General features: G+C 35.7%; 1 protein-coding gene and 1 long non-coding RNA gene across 2 annotated transcripts in view; both read right to left on the bottom strand.

Annotated features, from left to right (window-relative positions):
* Window positions 1–21,644, bottom strand: part of LOC140137729 (uncharacterized) — a 36,035-nt gene that overhangs the window by 9,689 nt on the left and 4,702 nt on the right. The window lies entirely within an intron of this gene.
* Window positions 16,961–20,683, bottom strand: LOC140138420 (uncharacterized). Its single transcript, XR_011856997.1, has 3 exons — window positions 20,422–20,683; window positions 17,929–18,016; window positions 16,961–17,386 (listed from the first exon to the last, which is right to left on the bottom strand). It is a non-coding gene; the product is annotated as an uncharacterized lncRNA (long non-coding RNA).

Here is a 21,644-nt window from a genome sequence, read left to right as displayed (position 1 = left end):
CATTCGATATTCAGTCTATATCGCACTGAACAAATATAGCGCCCCTGTTGGTGCGATGTTATATTAAGGTTACTGTTGGTCAATGTTATATTAAGGTTACTTTTGGACAATGTTACATTAAGGTTACTGTTGGTCAATGTTACATTAAGGTTACTTTTGGTCATTGTTACATTAAGGTTACTGTTGGTCAATGTTACATTAATGTTGGTCAATGTTACATTAAAGTTACTGTATGAAGGTAACTCTTGCTTTCTTGCTCGACTATGGGAGTCTCCGGCCTCGGGCCTGATACTAGGCCCAAGTATCAACAAAAAACAGTTAGGGCTTCTCGTCCCAAAGACCACCTCACTTGACCTCACATCTCTCACCGAAAGACACTTAGTTCATCCATAGACTGTAGGAGAAATAGACCCTATGCAATAAACCAACCGGAACGGTATAACAATTGAAATGGCAGACATGTTGGAAGACAGTTCTAAGATAGCTTAAGATGACAGAGGGACAGGTCTCTAGATCGATTCCACAACCATTCATACCTATTCTCTGTTTTATTGTATTATCATGCGAATTGCCCTGTGGTACCTTACGGAGGACAGAACTTTATTTAAATGAGGATGGCTCTGTCATGAGTGACGTAGTATTGCATACCCTCTATTGGGTCCATGGTTCATCGCTGTCCACCCTCACCAGCGGCCCAGTCACTTCAAAAGCCGTGTCTCCCACTGACCCCTGGGGATATGAAGGCTATTGAACATTAATGGTTCACCTTATAAGCATGATTTGCCCATATTGATAGCTGGTAATATAAAACACGGTAGCACAACATACACCCAGGTTCGCTTCCGTCCCTCGCCCAAGTCGACCCCATGGATCCGCCTCTGGTATTATGCCTGGGCACACCCACTTTTTGAGCTATGATTGATTCACTGGAGTATTTATAAACCGACTAAAATGCACTTAACATGCTTAAGGCGGGACGGAGGGAAGCACGACCTAGCAGTTTTTGTACTCAAATATTGAAACAAATAAAGCCGACACACAAGAAGAATGGTATGGGTTCTATAAAGGAGATCCCAAGGCTTGATATTTGGGGTGTAATTTCCACCCCATGTGCATGATTTTTCTCGGGAGGAGAAAAACGCTCAACTAACCTTTGTTCTGATAAGTGCATTATTGACCTTAAACTTAAGAACCACAAGACCTATAAAGATATAAATGTCATGAGTCAAGGAAATGCACTGCATTTTTTATGGCTAAAACTAGAAAAATATGACCCCTGCAATGCTATCCCTCTCGCCTTAAAATCTGTGTTCAGATTCGAAACGTGATTAAGAATGAGTGATCAAAAACGCCAATGTCAATTAACATTATTGGCCAAGTCAAACCTGTATGATAAAACTGTAAAATCAAACGGTCACTAAAGGAGCAAATACATAAACCTTTATACAGCGCCCTTTTTAACGTGCTCCTGCTTTTTTAACACAAGATAGTGTTTAAAATATATTTTTAAACACTATCTTGTGTTAAAAAACATAAACATCTTCATATTTCTAAACGTGTTTTGATGTTTATAAATTAACATCCCTATACCTTCACTGTACAAACAAGTGTTTATGAAGTGTTAAAGTGTTTATTAAATGTTGCTCTTCTGTTTTTACAGTGTACGGCCCGGTTCCTGGTCACTGTGAATGACAATCCCAAGAAGGTATAACCCCTGGGTGACAGTATACCGCCTAAGCCCCGTGGTTCAGCTATGGTACGGTAACCGCTCCTCAAGTTTTGTGAAAATTAGAGATTTTGTGTACCCATTCATGCCATTTCGTGGGTAATTTAAAGTATTGAACAGAATAAAATAAATAAACAGAGTATTTTGCACGTTTGTTAGTGTCAAGTGTCCAAAAATGAGTCATTAAAATTCGCGATTTTAACGCGTGATATTTAAAAGTCTCTGGTCGATCACATTCGCCAACTTTGACTTTTTCTCCTAAAATAGCCCCTGTAGCCTTATACCAAGTATAATGAAACTTGAACAAAACTGGGAACAACACTTGATCAATATAAAAGCAAATGACATTAAAGCCCTATATAATGATGCATTAGAGTTTTAGTGCCAATGTGCGTTTTGTCAATTTATGACAAATTGTTTGTAACGTTGAACTTTTGCAGAGAACATAATCATCAGTTAATTTTGAAGCTTAAAAACGGATTGATATTAGTCGCCATGAGATCATGTAACAAAAATAACGCAGTTGGAACGGTTCCCTCTATAGTTTATTATGAACGTGTCAATTCCATGCAAATCACATAGACCTAAACGCATTTATCATAATGGGCCTATAAATAGCCTTTCATTTATAACAATATTTAGTGATTCAACAGAACCATTTTGTTAATCAAATCGGTTCAAATTTGAAGAGAATCATTCGTTCAGAGTATGAGAAGCGACTTGCTTTATATATTTCATTACACGTCCGCCATTGATGGTTGCCAAAGAGAGCATGAACAGCGACGTAGCCACTGACCTTTTAAGAGGGAGGGGGGGGGGCAACTGATGTGTGGAGATAACTTTCAAGGGGGGAAAGTTGACTAAAATGGTCTTAAGTATAAAAAAAGGCCTGCAAGTACAAATCTTAAATATTAGGGCGACCAGCATCCAACAGGGGAAAGAGGGGTAAGACTTCTTACAGAGGGGGAAACCCGGGGGGGCTGCCCACCCCCTACGCCATTGAGCATGTTGTTGAGCATGAAAAGTTACGCATTAGTTAAATGGTTCTCTCGACAAAATCGTCAATTAAAAGTAGGCCTAGTCATTTTGCGCGTAAAAATATTGACGATTATGGTGAGGGCAATTTCTTTCGTTTGTTGACTTTGTTCGTTGAATGCAAGTTCAAATCCACCCCTTAAAATAATTATGTAGGGCCTACATATCCCATTAAAAAAAACCCATGAAAAACGACATGATAGCCACATATACAGGGTGTCACAAAAAATTGAGACCCCTCATTGCGCCCTCTTTTTCTCCTATTTCTGAAAAGTTGATTAAATATATTTTGGTATGTAAAGAAACCTTTAATCGTTAGCTTTAATAAACCAAAACAATTATTTCAATCGGCTTACAACTGTTGAAGATATGGCCTTTTGAATAAAAGTACCCGTTTTGCACTCTGTCCACGGATGGCTCATGCTGTGGAGTGGCCTGCACGATCACCAGACCTCACACCACTTGATTTTTTTCCTTTGTGGCAAAATCCAAGATCTTCGCAAACGTATTACTGAATGCATTCGCAAGTATCCGGCGCACAAGGATGGCACAAACCTGTATTTCGCCAAGGAGGCAACCAGGTAGAGGGCAGAGCAGCACCGTAAACTCACTTCAGAAGAACCAAAGACAAACCAAACAACCTTTTAGGGCTACCTTTTATCCTAAAAAGAGAAATGACTTATGTTGTAAATAAAAAAAGAAAGCAAGAAACAACAAAGTAAGAAAGTAAGAAACATAATAAAACAAAAAGGCCAAGAAAAAATAAGTAATTGCAAGTAAAGCAAAAGAAGTCCCATTCGGCATCCATTTTACTCACACAAATTAATGACACTATTAACAAAATCCATTACCCATAAACCCACCGGTAAAGCCCATTCCATAAATAAAGTTATTTTATAAAGTTATCATTGAGGAATGTTTGATATTCATGTATGGTATGTGTACTCCTTTTCAATCTTTGAAGTAGCCAAACCTTCTCCGTGGACAGGGTGAAAAACGGGTACATTTCTTTCAAAAGTAGTGAGCCGATTGATATAATTGTTTTGGTTTATTAAAGCTAACGACTTAAGGTTTGTTATCATACCAAAATATATTTGATCAACTTTTCAGAAATAGGAGAAAAAGAGGGCGCAATGAGGGGCCTCTTTTTTTGGGACACCCTGTATAAAGCAACACCAGGTCCTATTTCATAAAACTTAGGATTCATCCTAAGTGGGACTTAGGATGAATTGATTCTTCCTAAGTCTTGAACTCTTCCTAACTTTAGGATTGATCCTATCTTCTATATTATAAAGCAACTTAGGAAGAATATCCTTCCTAAGTTTCTTCCTAACTTAGGAAGGGGTCAGGAGGTGTCCTAACTTTAGGGGATTCTTCCTAGAGTCCCTATCTTAGCTAAAACGTCAAAAAACATGATTTTTGTGATTTTGATGAAAATCAAGGGGGAAAAGGGTTTAAATGAGTCTAACTCCGTTATTTTTTGAAACTTGGATCTGAAACTTTGCAGATATGTCAAGGTTGATATAAACTTACCATCTATAGTAAATAAAGTGAATCTTATATTTTTCACTATCTTCTGTTGTCATGGAAACATGTTTAAAATCCACAGATTTGGTAAAAAATGAGTCTAACTCCGTTATTTTTAGGAACTCGAACCTGAAATTTTGCAGGTGTGTCAAGGTTGATAAAGGATAACCATAGTAAAATAAAGTGAAACAAAAATTTTCGCTATCTTCTTTTGCCATGGTAACATGTTACAAATCCACAGATTTAGTAAAAAATTAGTCTAACTCCGTTATTTTTAGGAATTCAAATCTGAAACTTTACAGGTATGTCAAGGTTGATAATAGCTAACCATAAACAGTAGAGTAAATTGAAACATATGTTTTCCTTATCTTCTGTTGCCATGGTAACGTGTTTAAAATCCACAGATTTGGTAAAAAAATTAGTCTAACTCCGTTATTTTCAGGAATTCAAATCTGAAACTTTACAGGTATGTCAAGGTTGATAATAGCTAACCATCAAAATGTCCGTTTTCTCATTCAAAACTTCATCTACTGCATCTAGTACTTGGTCAGTAGAGTAAATTGAAACATATGTTTTGTTATTTCTTCTGTTGCCATGGTAACATGTTTAAAAGCCACAGATTTGGTAAAGAATGACTCTAACTCCGTTATTTTTAGGAACTCGAACCTGAAATTTTGCAGGGGTGTCAAGATTGATCAAACCTATACATATATAAAAAAAAAGAGTGAAACATATATTTTCGCTATCTTCTGTTGCCATGGTAACATGTTACAAATCCACAGATTTGTTAAAAAATTAGTCTAACTCCGTTATTTTCAGGAATTCAAATCTGAAACTTTACAGGTATGTCAAGGTTGATAATAGCTAACCATAAACAGTAGAGTAAAGTGAAACATGTTTTCGTTATCTTCTGTTGCCATGGTAACGTGTTTAAAATCCACAAATTAGGTCAAAAATGAGTCTAACTCCGTTATTTTTAGGAACTCGAACATGAAACTTTGGTGTATCAAGGTTGCTAAAAGCTAACCATATATATTAAAGTAAAGTAAAACATATATTTTCGCTATCTTCTGTTGCCATGGTAACATGTATAAAATCCACAGATTTGGTAAAAAATTAGTCTAACTCCGTTATTTTTAGGAATTCAAATCTGAGACTTTACAGGTATGTCAAGGTTGATAATAGCTAACCATAAACAGCAGAGTAAAGTGAAACATATGTTTTCATTATCTTCTGTTGCCATGGTAACGTTTAAAATCCACAGATTTGGTAAAAAATGAGTCTGACTCCGTTATTTTTAGAAACTCGAACATGAAACTTTGGTGTATTAAGGTTGATAAAAGCTAACCATATATATTAAAATAAAGTAAAACATATATTTTCGCTATCTTCTGTTGCCATGGTAACATGTATAAAATTCACATGTGTAATCTCCACCATACCCTTAAGCCTAACCTCATCCCTTCTACTTAACCATGTACCCAATATACGGCGGAATTAGCAGGGGGGGACATATCCGGTCCCCGGTCCGCTAAATGTTTGCAAGGGGGAACGATTAGAAGAAAAAATTAAGCAATTATTGCCCTGTGCATCTCCTTTTTTAGCACAAAAAACAAAGTTCCAAGTAGAAATTCTGCTACTTAAAAAATCCTAGCAATGCATACTAATTAAATGTGTCCCTGGCCCTATAGAAGCAAAAGTTATTAAATATACAACTTTATCCAGCTTTGATTTTTTTAGTATAACAGGTAATTTTTTTATTTTTTTTTTGGGGGGGGAGACCTGGATGCCCGCTCGAAAATTCAATCCGGTACCCAAGTACATAATTAGCCGTTAGGTGAGAGCCTTACTTTGTGTATAAGGTTTTTTGGTGTTAACAGATTTGGTTATGATGAGAAAACAGGCATTTTGATGAGAAACAGCCAAAATGAAAAGAATTTTTGGATGAAAAAAAAAATGCTGTTTGTGGAGAGATAACATTTTCTCATCGTAGAGAACATAATTGACATGGAGGAACTTGAACACAAAAAGTGGGATGGCTTCTTTAATAGGCCAATCAAATTAAGGAAAATCAGGGTTTAACCCACCACTAACTGCAACAGAAACCATTTAATCACCATCACCATTCATTTCAGAAAAGTATAGGCCTATTATTATTAAAGAAAATATCAAAAGTCCAAGTAGTGGAACAGTGCCTAATTTGCATAAATCCAAAATGGCCGCTTATGCAGGGGTGAAATTTCAAAGTTGGTCAAATCAAATCTTGTTAGAAACCATACCAATGTTTTGCTCTCATCATAAGGATACAGAAAAAGTATAGTTTTTCCAGTCTCTGACATAAAGTTCTTGAGTTATAGGCAAACAGGTCAAAGGTCACATTTTGGGTCCACAGTCGTTTACAATGGAAATATGCTCCAATTTTAATCCAACTGGTCGAGAGGCATACATTGTGGTTTTTAGCAAGATTTGACCAAATTTGAAATTTCACCCCCCCCCCTGCATAAACGGCCATTTTGGATTTATGCAAATTAGGCAGTGTTCCACTACTTGGAATTTTGGGGACTTTTGATATGCTTTTGTGTTAGCTTTTGGGAGATGGATGCAATGCATGCAAAATGGATTCTGTTGCAATTAGTGGTGGGTGATTTGGTCTATAACCTTAAGTAGTTTTTATACCAATTATCAAAAACACTAAAACACACAAAACATAATGCAACTTCAAATCATAAGTACATTTTGGAAATCATTTTATTTATTGCATAAACGTTCACTACAAACTTGCTTCACATTTTGATTGTTATGATAACCTTTAAGAGAAGCCCACCAGAGCAGTTCTGGGTGAACCAAATCTGCAATGTTATCAAATTAATCAGTGACAAGGTTATCTCTGAATTTGACAAGGGCTAATTGATGTTTTAATGTTATTGGCAATTGCATCAATTAGCACCTATCAAATTCAGAGATGACCTTGTCACTGATTAATTTTATAACCAGGCAGGTTTGGTTCACCCCAGAAGAACTGCTCTGGCGGGGTTCCTCTTTAAAAAGTCTCCGGCAATCACAACATTATGCCTAAAATAAAAAAAAAATAATTATCAAGCATGAATCACATGGTTTTATTTAAAACAAACTCATAGTGACCATAAAAACGTCGAGTGCAATGACGTCTCAGTAATACAATGAAGGCGGACGACAATGGAGCACAAGTAACCATTACGTCATTGCACTTAGATAATTTTGGTGTGGGAATTTTGAATATCGCGTGTTGAGAGCCGACTGTTTTTATTCGTTTTTATGGTCAATATGAGTTTGTTTCAAATAAAACCATGTGATTCATGCTTGATAATTATTTTTCTAACAAGGCATAATGTTATGATTGCCGCATACCCCGTTTAATAGACATGGACCTTCATGTAGTAATTCTGTGCGAGGATTGGAGGAAGACATACTAATATTCTAATCTTAGTGGCCTTAGTGTTGGATCGGGGACCTCCTACACCAGTGTCAAAGACCAATGGACCCCCCTCTCAATTGACTAAGAATGAGAATAAACTATATGAATTTCTGTTACTATCATCAACTGTGTGTAGGAATGTCCAATATTTTGCCTTAATGGATAGGCCTACCGCAAATGTGCCAGCATGATTCAGCATCCACAACTCAAAATATTGAACCTGCCTTACCTCTATCACACCGTTCACACGGCTAGTAAAAACAACAATTCCTCCATCAAAAAGCTATTCAATTTTCAAAATAATACTGAGTGCCATTCTTTTACTCATAGAAAAGATAGGAGTGAAAATAAAATAGAAATCATGGTGTTGCTGTATAAAGTGGACAAATTTGCATATTTAAGTGTTTCCGTACTGTTTTTAGGGGCTGTGCAATAATTATGAGCCTTGGTGGGTCAGGTGGGAGGGGGCAACACATTTTTGGCCAGCTGAAAGGGAGGGTGCGTGCAAATTATGACAAGCCGAGTGGGGGGTAGTAAGCGATTTTGGCATACATTCATGGGGCACCAAAAAAGGAAATGGTTCGGAAATGCTTAAATATGCAAATTTTCCTGCTCGCTGTGCTCGCAACATGTATCTAGACCAATGAAGGTTTGAACAAGGGGGAGGGGGCAAAGATTTTGTGGCAGGCTGAGAGGGGCAAGCGATTTTTGGCAGGCCGTGAGGGGGCAAGTGATTTTGTAGAGCCGTTCGGAAATTTCATTGCACATGCACAGCCCCCATGAATGTTAAAATCCCCTCCCCCTCCCCCCCCCAAAAAAAATATTACTCTCCCACCAGAGCTCATAATTATTGCACAGCCCCTAATTGCTCTGCCACTTGAGAGAATATCACAACAATTTTTCATGTAACCATGGACATGAACAGTGTTATTGCACTTACCTGTAGGTGCATTTTGCAATTGTAAATTATATAACATTTGTAACTTTAAGTTCTAGTCCATCTTAAAGATAGTCAGGTAATATGTATTGCCATTTACTTCCAATTTTAGAGATAAATTTATCCAATCCTTATACTAATATTTATAGTGTCATTTAAAACTTTACTTTGTACCAGTCATGTAGCCGGGACATGTAGATTGCATAATCATCAAGAATATGATCAGTCTCTTGAGTCACAAATTGGGTTGTTTCTCCTGCAACCATGGCAGCTGTAAGGTTGATTTTTAAATCATGCCCTGTAAAATAAGACAAAAATAGTAAGAACATATTAAAAAGTGTGAATTAAATGGAAAACGTTTTGACATGTTTCTAAATAGGTTAGGTCTCTGGGTCTCAGCTAGCTAGCTATTATGCAATTTGCAATGAATTCTGCCAACGTGAATTTCAATTTATCGAATGAAATTAGTTAATTACCATCTAAAATTATTTTCCAACGCCTAATCTGTGAAACGTACTGCTTAAAATATAACCGACCAACTTTCTAAGTCATGACACAGACACATGTATTATTACATAATTTGTACTGAAGTCTGTTTACCTTTAAAAGATCCCAATTAATTTTATTTTGAATTTCTTTAAATACAAGGTAAATTTTTACAAGAGATTTTACCCCAATTCCAACATTCTTCATATTGTGGATTTCATCATTACATGTAAATAAAGAGTTCTAAATTCTCTGTTATCTTTTTATCTGCATGGGTTTGCTGTTTGCATTCATTATTCTACTTACCATTGACAGATCCACTGACCACTGCATCTTCACAGACTCTTCATAGAAATCAAACCAATCCACTTAACACATTGATAACCAGCATCAACTGCAAATCAAACACACAATTAAGCATTATGATCAGTTAATTTTAAAAAAGAAATCAAACTTTATAAGGGGCTGCTTCAAAACTCGACTGCTAGTTGCCCACTGGGTCATTGGGCTCAGCTTCTAATCGCTAGTGTTCACTCATGTGCTGATGTCCACACAAGCACATTTAAAATCAACGGCACATTGAAATCAAGGATTTTTCAAGATTTTAGGCCTAGTAAAGCTTTACGAGGCCTAAAATCTCGATAAAATTCTTGATTTTACTGTTCCCGTAAAAGCTACGGCATATTGAAATCAAGAATTTTATCGAGATTTTAGGCCTCCTAAAGCTTTGCGTAAAAGCTACGGAACATTGGAATCAATTAAAATTCTCAATTTCAATTTTATTGAGATTTTAGGCCTAATAAAGCTTTACGGGGCCTAAAATCTCAATAAAATTCTTGATTTTACTGATTTTATCAAGATTTTAGGCCTCGTAAACGTTTGCATAAAAGCTACGGAACATTGGAATTAATTAAAATTCTCAATTTCAATTTTATCAAGATTTTAGGCCTAATAAAGATTTACGAGGCCTAAAATCTCGATACAATTCTTGATTTTACTGTTCCGGAAAAGCTACGGCACATTGAAATCAAGGATTTTATCGAGATTTTAGGCCTCCTAAAGCTTTGCATAAAAGCTACGCAACATTGGAATCAATTAAAACTCTCAATTTCAATTTTATCGAGATTTTAGATCTAATAAACCATTACGAGGCCTAACATCTCGATAAAATCCTTGATTTTACAAAATTCCATAAAAGCTACGGCACATTGAAATCAAGGAATTTAGCAAGATTTTAGGCCTCGTAAAGTTTTGTGCAAAAGCTACGGAACATTGAAATCAATTAAAATTTTAATTTCAATTTTATCAAGATTTTAGGCCTCATAAAGGTTTACGAGTTTAAAATTCTTGATTCTACTGTTGAAAAAATTTAAGTTTAAGAGGCCTAAAAATCTTGGTAAAATCCTTGATTTCAATGTGCCGTAGCTTTTATGGAACATTGAAATATAAAATCTTATCAAGATTTTTAGGCCTCTTAAACTTAAAGCTTTACACCCGTTAGCATTGGGTGTTTTTGACAGCATGAAATAAACCAAACAGTTATTATTGCAAAATTTCTCCAAATCTATGCTAAGGCTACGCATGAAATAGAACCGAGAACAATATTGATCACGGGATGAGTACGAAGTAGGAAACCAAATTTATTCCTGTGATTTATTTATCTGGCCAGCTAGGCCTATCATTCCACTGGATCGGGAGAAAATAATAAGAACCCCTTGGCCTTTATTCAATTTCGCTGACCTTTGTGTGCTAAAACACCCCTATTTTTCCAATTTCACAGACAATTTTGTCCATGGACAAGCCCCAAAAATGACCCCTTTATCCTCGATTTTGGTAACGATCGTACGGTCAGTATTGCAAGTTGAGTAACCCCACCGGGGCTTTACAAAGCCGAAACTAAAACTTGAAGTTGACAATTTTAATTGATTTCAATGTTCTGTTGCTTTTACTCAAAGCTAATTACGAGGCCTAAAATCTCGATAACAGTTCTCATTGTACGTGTGAACGCTATCGGTGGAACAATAGTCGGGACATGGCAGTACATGCATGATTGAAAAAGGAATCGGGACATGGCAGTATGCATGATTGAAACAACTTACAAGTACAAAATTATGCATTGCGTGCCTAGCCTATAAATAATATTTTAAATTACTCCCCCCTATTCCCTATCGCAATTTACTGCCTGAAAACTTCACAATTCCTGACCGTGATGTGTATGGTAAACTGTCTAAGCAAAAATAAAGGCCTATTCAATAAATACGAGTCTGCCGTGAAGACATTAAAAAGCTGAAGTTTACCCCTATACATTTGCATAGGGTTTCGTGTGCATTGTGTGCCTCCACAGAAGCTCACAGACGCCGATTTACTTCCTTTAAAATTTCACGTTTTCTGACATTTTTATGGCCAGACAAAAGCACATAGGTAAAATAATGTCATTTACTAGCAGAAAAATGAAGAAAAATCCTCAAATCATACATATAAGCCATGATTTGAGGCAATTTACTCACCATTTTCACTTTTGTGTGCACATTGAAAAAGCGGCCATCTTGGTTTCTTCTCTAGAGGAGCAAACTCATGAATATGCAAATTAGCTTCTTCCACAAATACATGGCATACTGTTGAACTATTTAGGAAGAATCAAAATAGGATTCTTCCTATCCTAGGATCAATCATAAGTCCTGACTTAGGATGAATTGTATTGGAACTCTTCTAAATAAGTTAGGGAAGAGTTACTTAGATGAATCCTAAGTTGAGCTTTATGAAATAGGACCCTGGTCCTATTTCATAAAACTTAGGATTCATCCTAAGTGGGACTTAGGATGAATCGATTCTTCCTAAGTCTTGAACTCTTCCTAACTTTAGGATTCATCCTATCTTCTATATTATAAAGCAACTTAGGAAGAATATCCTTCCTAAGTTTCTTCCTAACTTAGGAAGGGGTCAGGAGGTGTCCTAACTTTAGGGATTCTTCCTAGAGTCCCTATCTTAGCTAAAACGTCAAAAAAACATGATTTTTGTGATTTTGATGAAAATCAAGGGGGAAAAGGGTTTAAATGAGTCTAACTCCGTTATTTTTTAAAACTTGGATCTGAAACTTTGCAGATATGTCAAGGTTGATATAAACTTCCATCTATAGTAAAATAAAGTGAATCTTATATTTTTCACTATCTTCTGTTGTCATGGTAACATGTTTAAAATCCACAGATTTGGTAAAAAATGAGTCTAACTCCGTTATTTTTAGGGACTCGAACCTGAAATTTTGCAGGTGTGTCAAGGTTGATAAAGGATAACCATATATAGTAAAATAAAGTGAAACAAAAATTGTCGCTATCTTCTGTTGCCATGGTAACATGTTACAAATCCACAGATTTGGTAACAAAATTAGTCCAACTCCGTTATTTTTAGGAATTCAAATCTGAAACTTTACAGGTATGTCAAGGTTGATAATAGCTAACCATAAACAGTAGAGTAAATTGAAACATATGTTTTCGTTATCTTCTGTTGCCATGGTAACGTGTTTAAAATCCACAGATTTGGTAAATAAATTAGTCTAACTCCGTTATTTTTAGGAACTCGAACCTGAAATTTTGCAGGGGTGTCAAGATTGATCAAACCTATACATATATAGTCAAAAAAAGTGAAACATATATTTTCGCTATCTTCTGTTGCCATGGTAACATGTTACTAATCCACAGATTTGGTAAAAAATTAGTCTAACTCTGTTATTTTCAGGAATTCAAATCTGAAACTTTACATGTATGTCAAGGTTGATACTAGCTAACCATAAACAGTAGAGTAAAGTGAAACATAAAGCTATACATATATTGTCAAAAGAGGGAAACATATATTTTCGCTATCTTCTGTTGCCATGGTAACATGTTTAAAATCCACAGATTTGGTCAAAACTAGTCTAACTCCGGTATTTTTATGAATTCGAACCTGACAATTTACAGGTATGTCAAGGTTGATAAAGGATAACCATATATAGTAAAATAAAGTGAAACATACATTTTTGCTATCTTCTGTTGCCATGGTAACATGTTACAAATCCACAGATTTGGTAAAAAATTAGTCTATCTCCGTTATTTTAGGAATTCAAACCTGAAACTTTACAGGTATGTCAAGGTTGATAATAGCTAACCATAAACAGTAGAGTAAAGTGAAACATGTTTTCGTTATCTTCTGTTGCCATGGTAATGTGTTTAAACTCCACAAATTTGGTCCAAAATGAGTCTAACTCCGTTATTTTCAGGAACTCGAACCTGAAATTTTGCAGGTGTGTCAAGGTTGATCAAAGCTATACATATATAGTCAAAAAAGTGAAACATATATTTTCGCTATCTTCTGTTGCCATTGTAACTTGTTTAAAATCCACAGATTTGGTAAAAAATTAGTATAACTCCGTTATTTTTAGGAATTCAAATCTGAAACTTTACAGGTATGTCAAGGTTGATAATAGCTAACCATAAACAGCAGAGTAAAGTGAAACATATGTTTTCATTATCTTCTGTTGCCATGGTAACGTTTAAAATCCACAGATTTGGTAAAAAATGAGTCTGACTCCGTTATTTTTAGAAACTCGAACATGAAACTTTGGTGTATCAAGGTTGATAAAAGCTAACCATATATATTAAAATTAAGTAAAACATATATTTTCGCTATCTTCTGTTGCCATGGTAACATGTATAAAATTCACATGTGTAATCTCCACCATACCCTTAAGCCTAACCTCATCCCTTCTACTTAACCATGTACCCAATATACGGCGGAATTAGCAGGGGGGACATGTCCGGTCCCCGGTCCGCTAAATGTTTGCAAGGGGGAACGACGGGACGTCCCCCCTAAAAATCATATTAGAAGAAAAAATTAAGCAATTATTGCCCTGTGCATCTCCTTTTTAGCACAAAAAAACAAAGTTCCAAGTAGAAATTCTGCTACTTAAAAAATCCTAGCAATGCATACTAATTAAATGTGTCCCTGGCCCTATAGAAGCAAAAGTTATTAAATATACAACTTTATCCAGCTTTGATTTTTTTAGTATAACAAGTAATTTAAAAAAAAAAAAAAAATTTTTTGGGGGGGGGACCTGGATGCCCGCTCGAAAATTCAATCCGGTACCCAAGTACATAATTAGCCGTTAGGTGAGAGCCTTACTTTGTGTATAAGGTTTTTTTGGTGTTAACAGATTTGGTTATGATGAGAAAACAGGCATTTTGATGAGAAAAAGCAAAAATGAAAAGAATTTTTGGAAAAAAAAAAAAAAAGCTGTATGTGGAGAGATAAAATTTTCACATCGTAGAGAACATAATTGACATGGAGGAACTTGAACACAAAAAGTGGGATGGCTTCTTTAATAGGCCAATCAAATTAAGGAAAATCAGGGTTTAACCCACCACTAACTGCAACAGAAACCATTTAATCACCATCACCATTCATTTCAGAAAAGTATAGGCCTATTATTATTAAAGAAAATATCAAAAGTCCAAGTAGTGGAACAGTGCCTAATTTGCATAAATCCAAAATGGCCGCTTATGCAGGGGTGAAATTTCAAAGTTGGTCAAATCAAATCTTGTTAGAAACCATACCAATGTTTTGCTCTCATCATAAGGATACAGAAAAAGTATAGTTTTTCCACCATCACCATTCATTTCAGAAAAGTATAGGCCTATTATTATTAAAGAAAATATCAAAAGTCCAAGTAGTGGAACAGTGCCTAATTTGCATAAATCCAAAATGGCCGCTTATGCAGGGGTGAAATTTCAAAGTTGGTCAAATCAAATCTTGTTAGAAACCATACCAATGTTTTGCTCTCATCATAAGGATACAGAAAAGTATAGTTTTTCCAGTCTCTGACATAAAGTTCTTGAGTTATAGGCAAACAGGTCAAAGGTCACATTTTGGGTCCACAGTCGTTTACAATGGAAATATGCTCCAATTTTAATCCAACTGGTCGAGAGGAATACATTGTGGTTTTTAGCAAGATTTGACCAAATTTGAAATTTCACCCCCCCTGCATAAACTGCCATTTTGGATTTATGCAAATTAGGCAGTGTTCCACTACTTGGATTTTTGATATGCTTTTGTGTTAGCTTTTGGGAGATGGATGCAATGCATGCAAAATGGATTCTGTTGCAATTAGTGGTGGGTGATTTGTTAAGTAGTTTTTATACCAATTATCAAAAACACTAAAACACACAAAACATAATGCAACTTCAAATCATAAATACGTTTTGGAAATCATTTATTTATTGCATAAACGTTCACTACAAACTTGCTTCACATTTTGATTGTTATGATAACCTTTAAGAGAAGCCCCACCAGAGCAGTTTCTGGGTGAACCAAATCTGCAATGTTATCAAATTAATCAGTGACAAGGTTATCTCTGAATTTGACAAGGGTATTGACAATTGCATCAATTAGCACCTATCAAATTCAGAGATGACCTTGTCACTGATTAATTTTATAACCAGGCAGGTTTGGTTCACCCCAGAAGAACTGCTCTGGCGGGGTTCCTCTTTAAAAAGTCTCCGGCAATCACAACATTATGCCTTATATATAAGAAAAATAATCAAGCATGAATCACATGGTTTTATTTAAAACAAACTCATAGTGACCATAAAAACGTCGAGTGCAATGACGTCTCAGTAATACAATGAAGGCGGACGACAATGGAGCACAAGTAACCATTACGTCATTGCACTTAGATAATTTTGGTGTGGGAATTTTGAATATCGCGTGTTGAGAGCCGACTGTTTTTGTTCGTTTTTATGGTCAATATGATTATGAGTTTGTTTCAAATAAAACCATGTGATTCATGCTTGATAATTATTTTCTAACAAGGCATAATGTTATGATTGCCGCAGATCCTGTTTAATAGACATGGACCTTCATGTAGTAATTCTGTGCGAGGATTGGAGGAAGACATACTAATATTCTAATCTTAGTGGCCTTAGTGTTGGATCGGGGACCTCCTACACCACCTAACACCAGTATCAAAGACCAATGGACCCCCCCTCTCAATTGACTAAGAATGAGAATAAACTATATGAATTTCTGTTTTTACTATCATCAACTGTGTGTAGGAATGTCCAATATTTTGCCTTAATGGATAGGCCTACCGCAAATGTGCCAGCATGATTCAGCATCCACAACTCAAAATATTGAACCTGCCTTACCTCTATCACACCGTTCACACGGCTAGTAAAAACAACAATTTCTCCATCAAAAAGCTATTCAATTTTCAAAATAATACTGAGTGCCATTCTTTTACTCATAGAAAAGATAGGAGTGAAAATAAAATAGAAATCATGGTGTTGCTGTATAAAGTGGACAAATTTGCATATTTAAGTGTTTCTGTACTGTTTTTAGGGGCTGTGCAATAATAATGAGCCTTGGTGGGTCAGATGGGAGGGTAAAATGGGAGGGGGCAACACATTTTTGGCCAGCTGAAAGGGAGGGTGCGTGCAAATTTTGACAAGCCAGTGGGGGTAGTAAGCGATTTTGGCATACATTCATGGGGCACCAAAAAAGGAAATGGTTCGGAAATGCTTAAATATGCAAATTTTCCTGCTCGCAACATGTATCTAGACCAATGAAGGTTTGAACAAGGGGGAGGGGGCAAAGATTTTTTGGCAGGCTGAGAGGGGCAAGCGATTTTGGCAGGCCGTGAGGGGGCAAGTGATTTTTGTAGAGCCGTTCGGAAATTTCATTGCACATGCACAGCCCCCATGAATGTTAACCCCCCTTGGCTTGCCAGAAATTTCTACCCCTGGCTCGCCAAAAATATCTTCCCCAAAAAAAAAAATTACTCTCCCACCAGAGCTCATAATTATTGCACAGCCCCTAATTGCTCTGCCACTTGAGAGAATATCACAACAATTTTTTCATGTAACCATGGACATGAACAGTGTTATTGCACTTACCTGTAGGTGCATTTTGCAATTGTAAATTATATAACATTTGTAACTTTAAGTTCTAGTCCATCTTAAAGATAGTCAGGTAATATGTATTGCCATTTACTTCCAATTTTAGAGATAAATTTATCCAATCCTTATTATACTAATATTTATAGTGTCATTTGTAAATTTACTGTGTACCAGTCATGTAGCCGGGACATGTAGATTGCATAATCATCAAGAATATGATCAGTCTCTTGAGTCACAAATTGTGTTGTTTCTCCTGCAACCATGGCAGCTGTAAGGTTGATTTTTAAATCATGCCCCTGTAAAATAAGACAAAAATAGTAAGAACATATTAAAAAGTGTGAATTAAATGGAAAACGTTTTGACATGTTTCTAAATAGGTTAGGTCTCTGGGTCTCAGCTAGCTAGCTATTATGCAATTTGCAATGAATTCTGCCAACGTGAATTTCAATTTATCGAATGAAATTAGTTCATTACCATCTAAAATTATTTTCCAACGCCTAATCTGTGAAACGTACTGCTTAAAATATAACCGACCAACTTTCTAAGTCATGACACAGACACATATTATTACATAATTTGTACTGAAGTCTGTTTACCTTTAAAAGATCCCAATTAATTTTATTTTGAATTTCTTTAAATTTTAAAAATAATTTTGATTTAAATCATGGACCTGATACTGAAAAGAAATACAAGGTAAATTTTTACAAGAGATTTTACCCCAATTCTCCAACATTCTTCATATTGTGGATTTCATCATTACATGTAAATAAAGAGTTATAAATTCTCTGTTATCTTTTATCTGCATGGGTTTGCTGTTTGCATTCATTATTCTACTTACCATTGACAGATCCACTGACCACTGCATCTTCACAGACTCTTCATAGAAATCAAACCAATCCACTTAACACATTGATAACCAGCATCAACTGCAAATCAAACACACAATTAAGCATTATGATCAGTTAATTTTAAAAAAGAAATCAAACTTTATAAGGGGCAGCTTCAAAACTCGACTGCCAGTTGCCCACTGGGTCATTGGGCTCAGCTTCTAATCGCTAGTGTTTACTCATGTGCTGATGTCCACACAAGCACATTTAAAATCAACGGCACATTGAAATCAAGGATTTTTCAAGATTTTAGGCCTAGTAAAGCTTTACGAGGCCTAAAATCTCGATAAAATTCTTGATTTTATTCCCGTAAAAGCTACGGCATATTGAAATCAAGAATTTTATCGAGATTTTAGGCCTCCTAAAGCTTTGCGTATAAGCTACGGAACATTGGAATCAATTAAAATTCTCAATTTCAATTTTATTGAGATTTTAGGCCTAATAAAGCTTTACGGGGCCTAAAATCTCAATAAAATTCTTGATTTTACTGATTTTATCAATATTTTAGGCCTCGTAAACGTTTGCGTAAAAGCTACGGAACATTGGAATCAATTAAAATTCTCAATTTCAATTTTATCAAGATTTTAGGCCTAATAAAGATTTACGAGGCCTAAAATCTCGATACAATTCTTGATTTTACTGTTCGGAAAAGCTACGCACATTGAAATCAAGGATTTTATCGAGATTTTAGGCCTCCTAAAGCTTTGCATAAAAGCTACGCAACATTGGAATCAATTAAAACTCTCAATTTCAATTTTATCGAGATTTTAGATCTAATAAACCTTTACGAGGCCTAACATCTCGATAAAATCCTTGATTTTACTGTTCCATAAAAGCTACGGCACATTGAAATCAAGGAATTTAGCAAGATTTTAGGCCTCGTAAAGCTTTGTGCAAAAGCTACGGAACATTGAAATCAATTAAAATTATCAATTTCAATTTTAAAGATTTTAGGCCTTGTAAACTTTTACGAGTTTAAAATTCTTGATTCTACTGTTGAAAAAAATTTAAGTTTAAGAGGCCTAAAAATCTTGATAAAATCCTTGATTTCAATGTGCCGTAGCTTTTAATTTATGGAACATTGAAATATAAAATCTTATCAAGATTTTTAGGCCTCTTAAACTTAAAGCTTTACACCCGTTACCATTGGGTGTTTTTGACAGCATGAAATAAACCAAACAATTATTATTGCAAAATTTCTCCAAATCTATGCTAAGGCTACGCATGAAATAGAACCGAGAACAATATTGATCACGGGATGAGTACGAAGTAGGAAACCAAATTTATTCCTGTGATTTATTTATCTGGCCAGCTATCCACTGGATCGGGAGAAAATAATAAGAACCCCTTGGCCTTTATTTCAATTTCGCTGACCTTTGTGTGCTAAAACACCCCTATTTTTCCAATTTCACAGACAATTTTGTCCATGGACAAGCCCCAAAAATGACCCATTTTTCCTCGATTTTGGTAACGATCGTACGGTCAGTATTGCAAGTTGAGTAACCCCACCGGGGCTTTACAAAGCCTAAACTAAAACTCTCAATAAAATTGAAGTTGACAATTTTAATTGATTTCAATGTTCTGTTGCTTTACTCAAAGCTAATTACGAGGCCTAAAATTTCGATAAACATTAACAGTTCTCATTGTACGCAGGGCTGTCAACTCTCACGCATTGGCCGTGAGTCTCACGCATTGGGTCACTTTCTCACGCCAAGGTAGTATAATCTCACGCCTAGGTAGTAAGTCTCACGCTAAAAGCTGGAAAATGAGCAAAATCTCACGCATCGTCATGAATAACTACCCCCCCCGCTTTTCACATTCTCGAGTGCCGTGGCTCAAATAATCATGGTACAAAATGAACATTGGAGTCGGCAAATCCGGTACACCTCTTGTCTCACGCCAAGCAATTCCAAAAAGTTGACAGCCCTGATTGTACGTGTGAACGCTATCGGTGGAACAATAGTCGGGACATGGCAGTACATGCATGATTGAAAAAGGAATCGGGACATGGCAGTACGTACATGCATGATAGAAAGAACTTACAAAATTACAAAATTATGCATTGCGTGCCTAGCCTATAAATAATATTTTAAATTACTCCCCCCTATTCCCTATCGCAATTTACTGCCTGAAAACTTCACAATTCCTGACCGTGATGTGTATGGTAAACTGTCTAAACAAAAATAAAGGCCTATTCAATAAATACGAGTCTGCCGTGAAGACATTAAAAAGCTGAAGTTTACCCCCATACATTTGCATAGGGTTTCGTGTGCCTCCACAGAAGCTCACAGACGCCGATTTACTTCCTTTAAAATTTCACGTTTTCTGACATTTTTATGGCCAGACAAAAGCACATAGGTAAAATAGTGTCATTTACTAGCAGAAAAATGAAGAAAATCCTCAAATCATACATATAAGCCATGATTTGAGGCAATTTACTCCACCATTTTCACTTTTGTGTGCACATTGAAAAAGCGGCCATCTTGGTTTCTTCTCTAGAGGAGCAAACTCATGAATATGCAAATTAGCTTCTTCCACAAATACATGGCATACTGTTGAACTATTTAGGAAGAATCAAAATAGGATTCTTCCTATCCTAGGATCAATCATAAGTCCTGACTTAGGATGAATTGTATTGGAACTCTTCCTAAATAAGTTAGGAAGAGTTACTTAGGATGAATCCTAAGTTGAGCTTTATGAAATAGGACCCTGCACACGCATTTACCGTTGTAAACATTATTATGAAGTCGTTCTTTTGGCAATAATCTGGCCATGCAGGGAAGTGATATGACAGACTCTCTCGGATGACTTCCCGTGAAAATTGCGTTAAATCTTGAAAGTAGGTCGATAAAATTAACATTTATAACAGTTTAATAATAATATATGTGACGTGTCATGTCAAAAGGAGACACTTTTGGGCAGGTTATCAATTTTGAAGTTTTACATATCTTAAATAAAGAGATATTTTGCTCCACAATGCCTTTTCCCCCAATGAAATCGGACATTCCTAAGGGAAGATATTGAGTTTGTAAGTTATGGTATTATAAAATTGGAAATTGAGATATCGGCCTTTAAAAATATCATTGACAATGTTGAGAGTAGGAATTACCTTGACAAATGTCTCAAAAAATACAAGATGCCAGTTATATTCTGGTCTGAAACTATCAGACAATATTTTTAACATTAATAACATCACAAATTCGCAACAAACCCAAATTGTGAAAAAAATCACCCAGGCATATTTTTGGCTTTTTCTCCATTTACGATCCTGCCCAAAAGTGTCTCCTTTTGACATGACACGTCACATATGTTCAACTAAAGTCTGCACAAAAAGTAACGCAGCTGTTATAAATACACCTAATAGCTTCTTGTTTTCACAATATTTTAACATAAAAAGAAGGATGATTTATTTACGCGCATTTTGATACCCCATTTAACCAAATGTGTTCAACAGTGTTTTGAAAGAAAAATACATGAATTTAAAAGTTGCAGCTATTTGTATTGATTTGAAGTCAGAGCGAAGATAATGGCGGGCTTTATTGTGAAAACAATTATTAGTTTTGAAGCTATAGGCGTATTTATAACAGCTGTGTTACTCTTTGTGCAGACGTTATAATTATCAATGAAAGCGTTGTGCTTTATAGACCAATTTATTCGTTATCTATTC

This window comes from Amphiura filiformis, chromosome 17, assembly GCF_039555335.1.
Source record: "Amphiura filiformis chromosome 17, Afil_fr2py, whole genome shotgun sequence".
NCBI lineage: Eukaryota > Metazoa > Echinodermata > Ophiuroidea > Amphilepidida > Amphiuridae > Amphiura > Amphiura filiformis.
The sequence above is the reverse complement of the archived record's forward strand: the minus strand, read 5'-3'. Positions and strand labels throughout refer to the sequence as shown.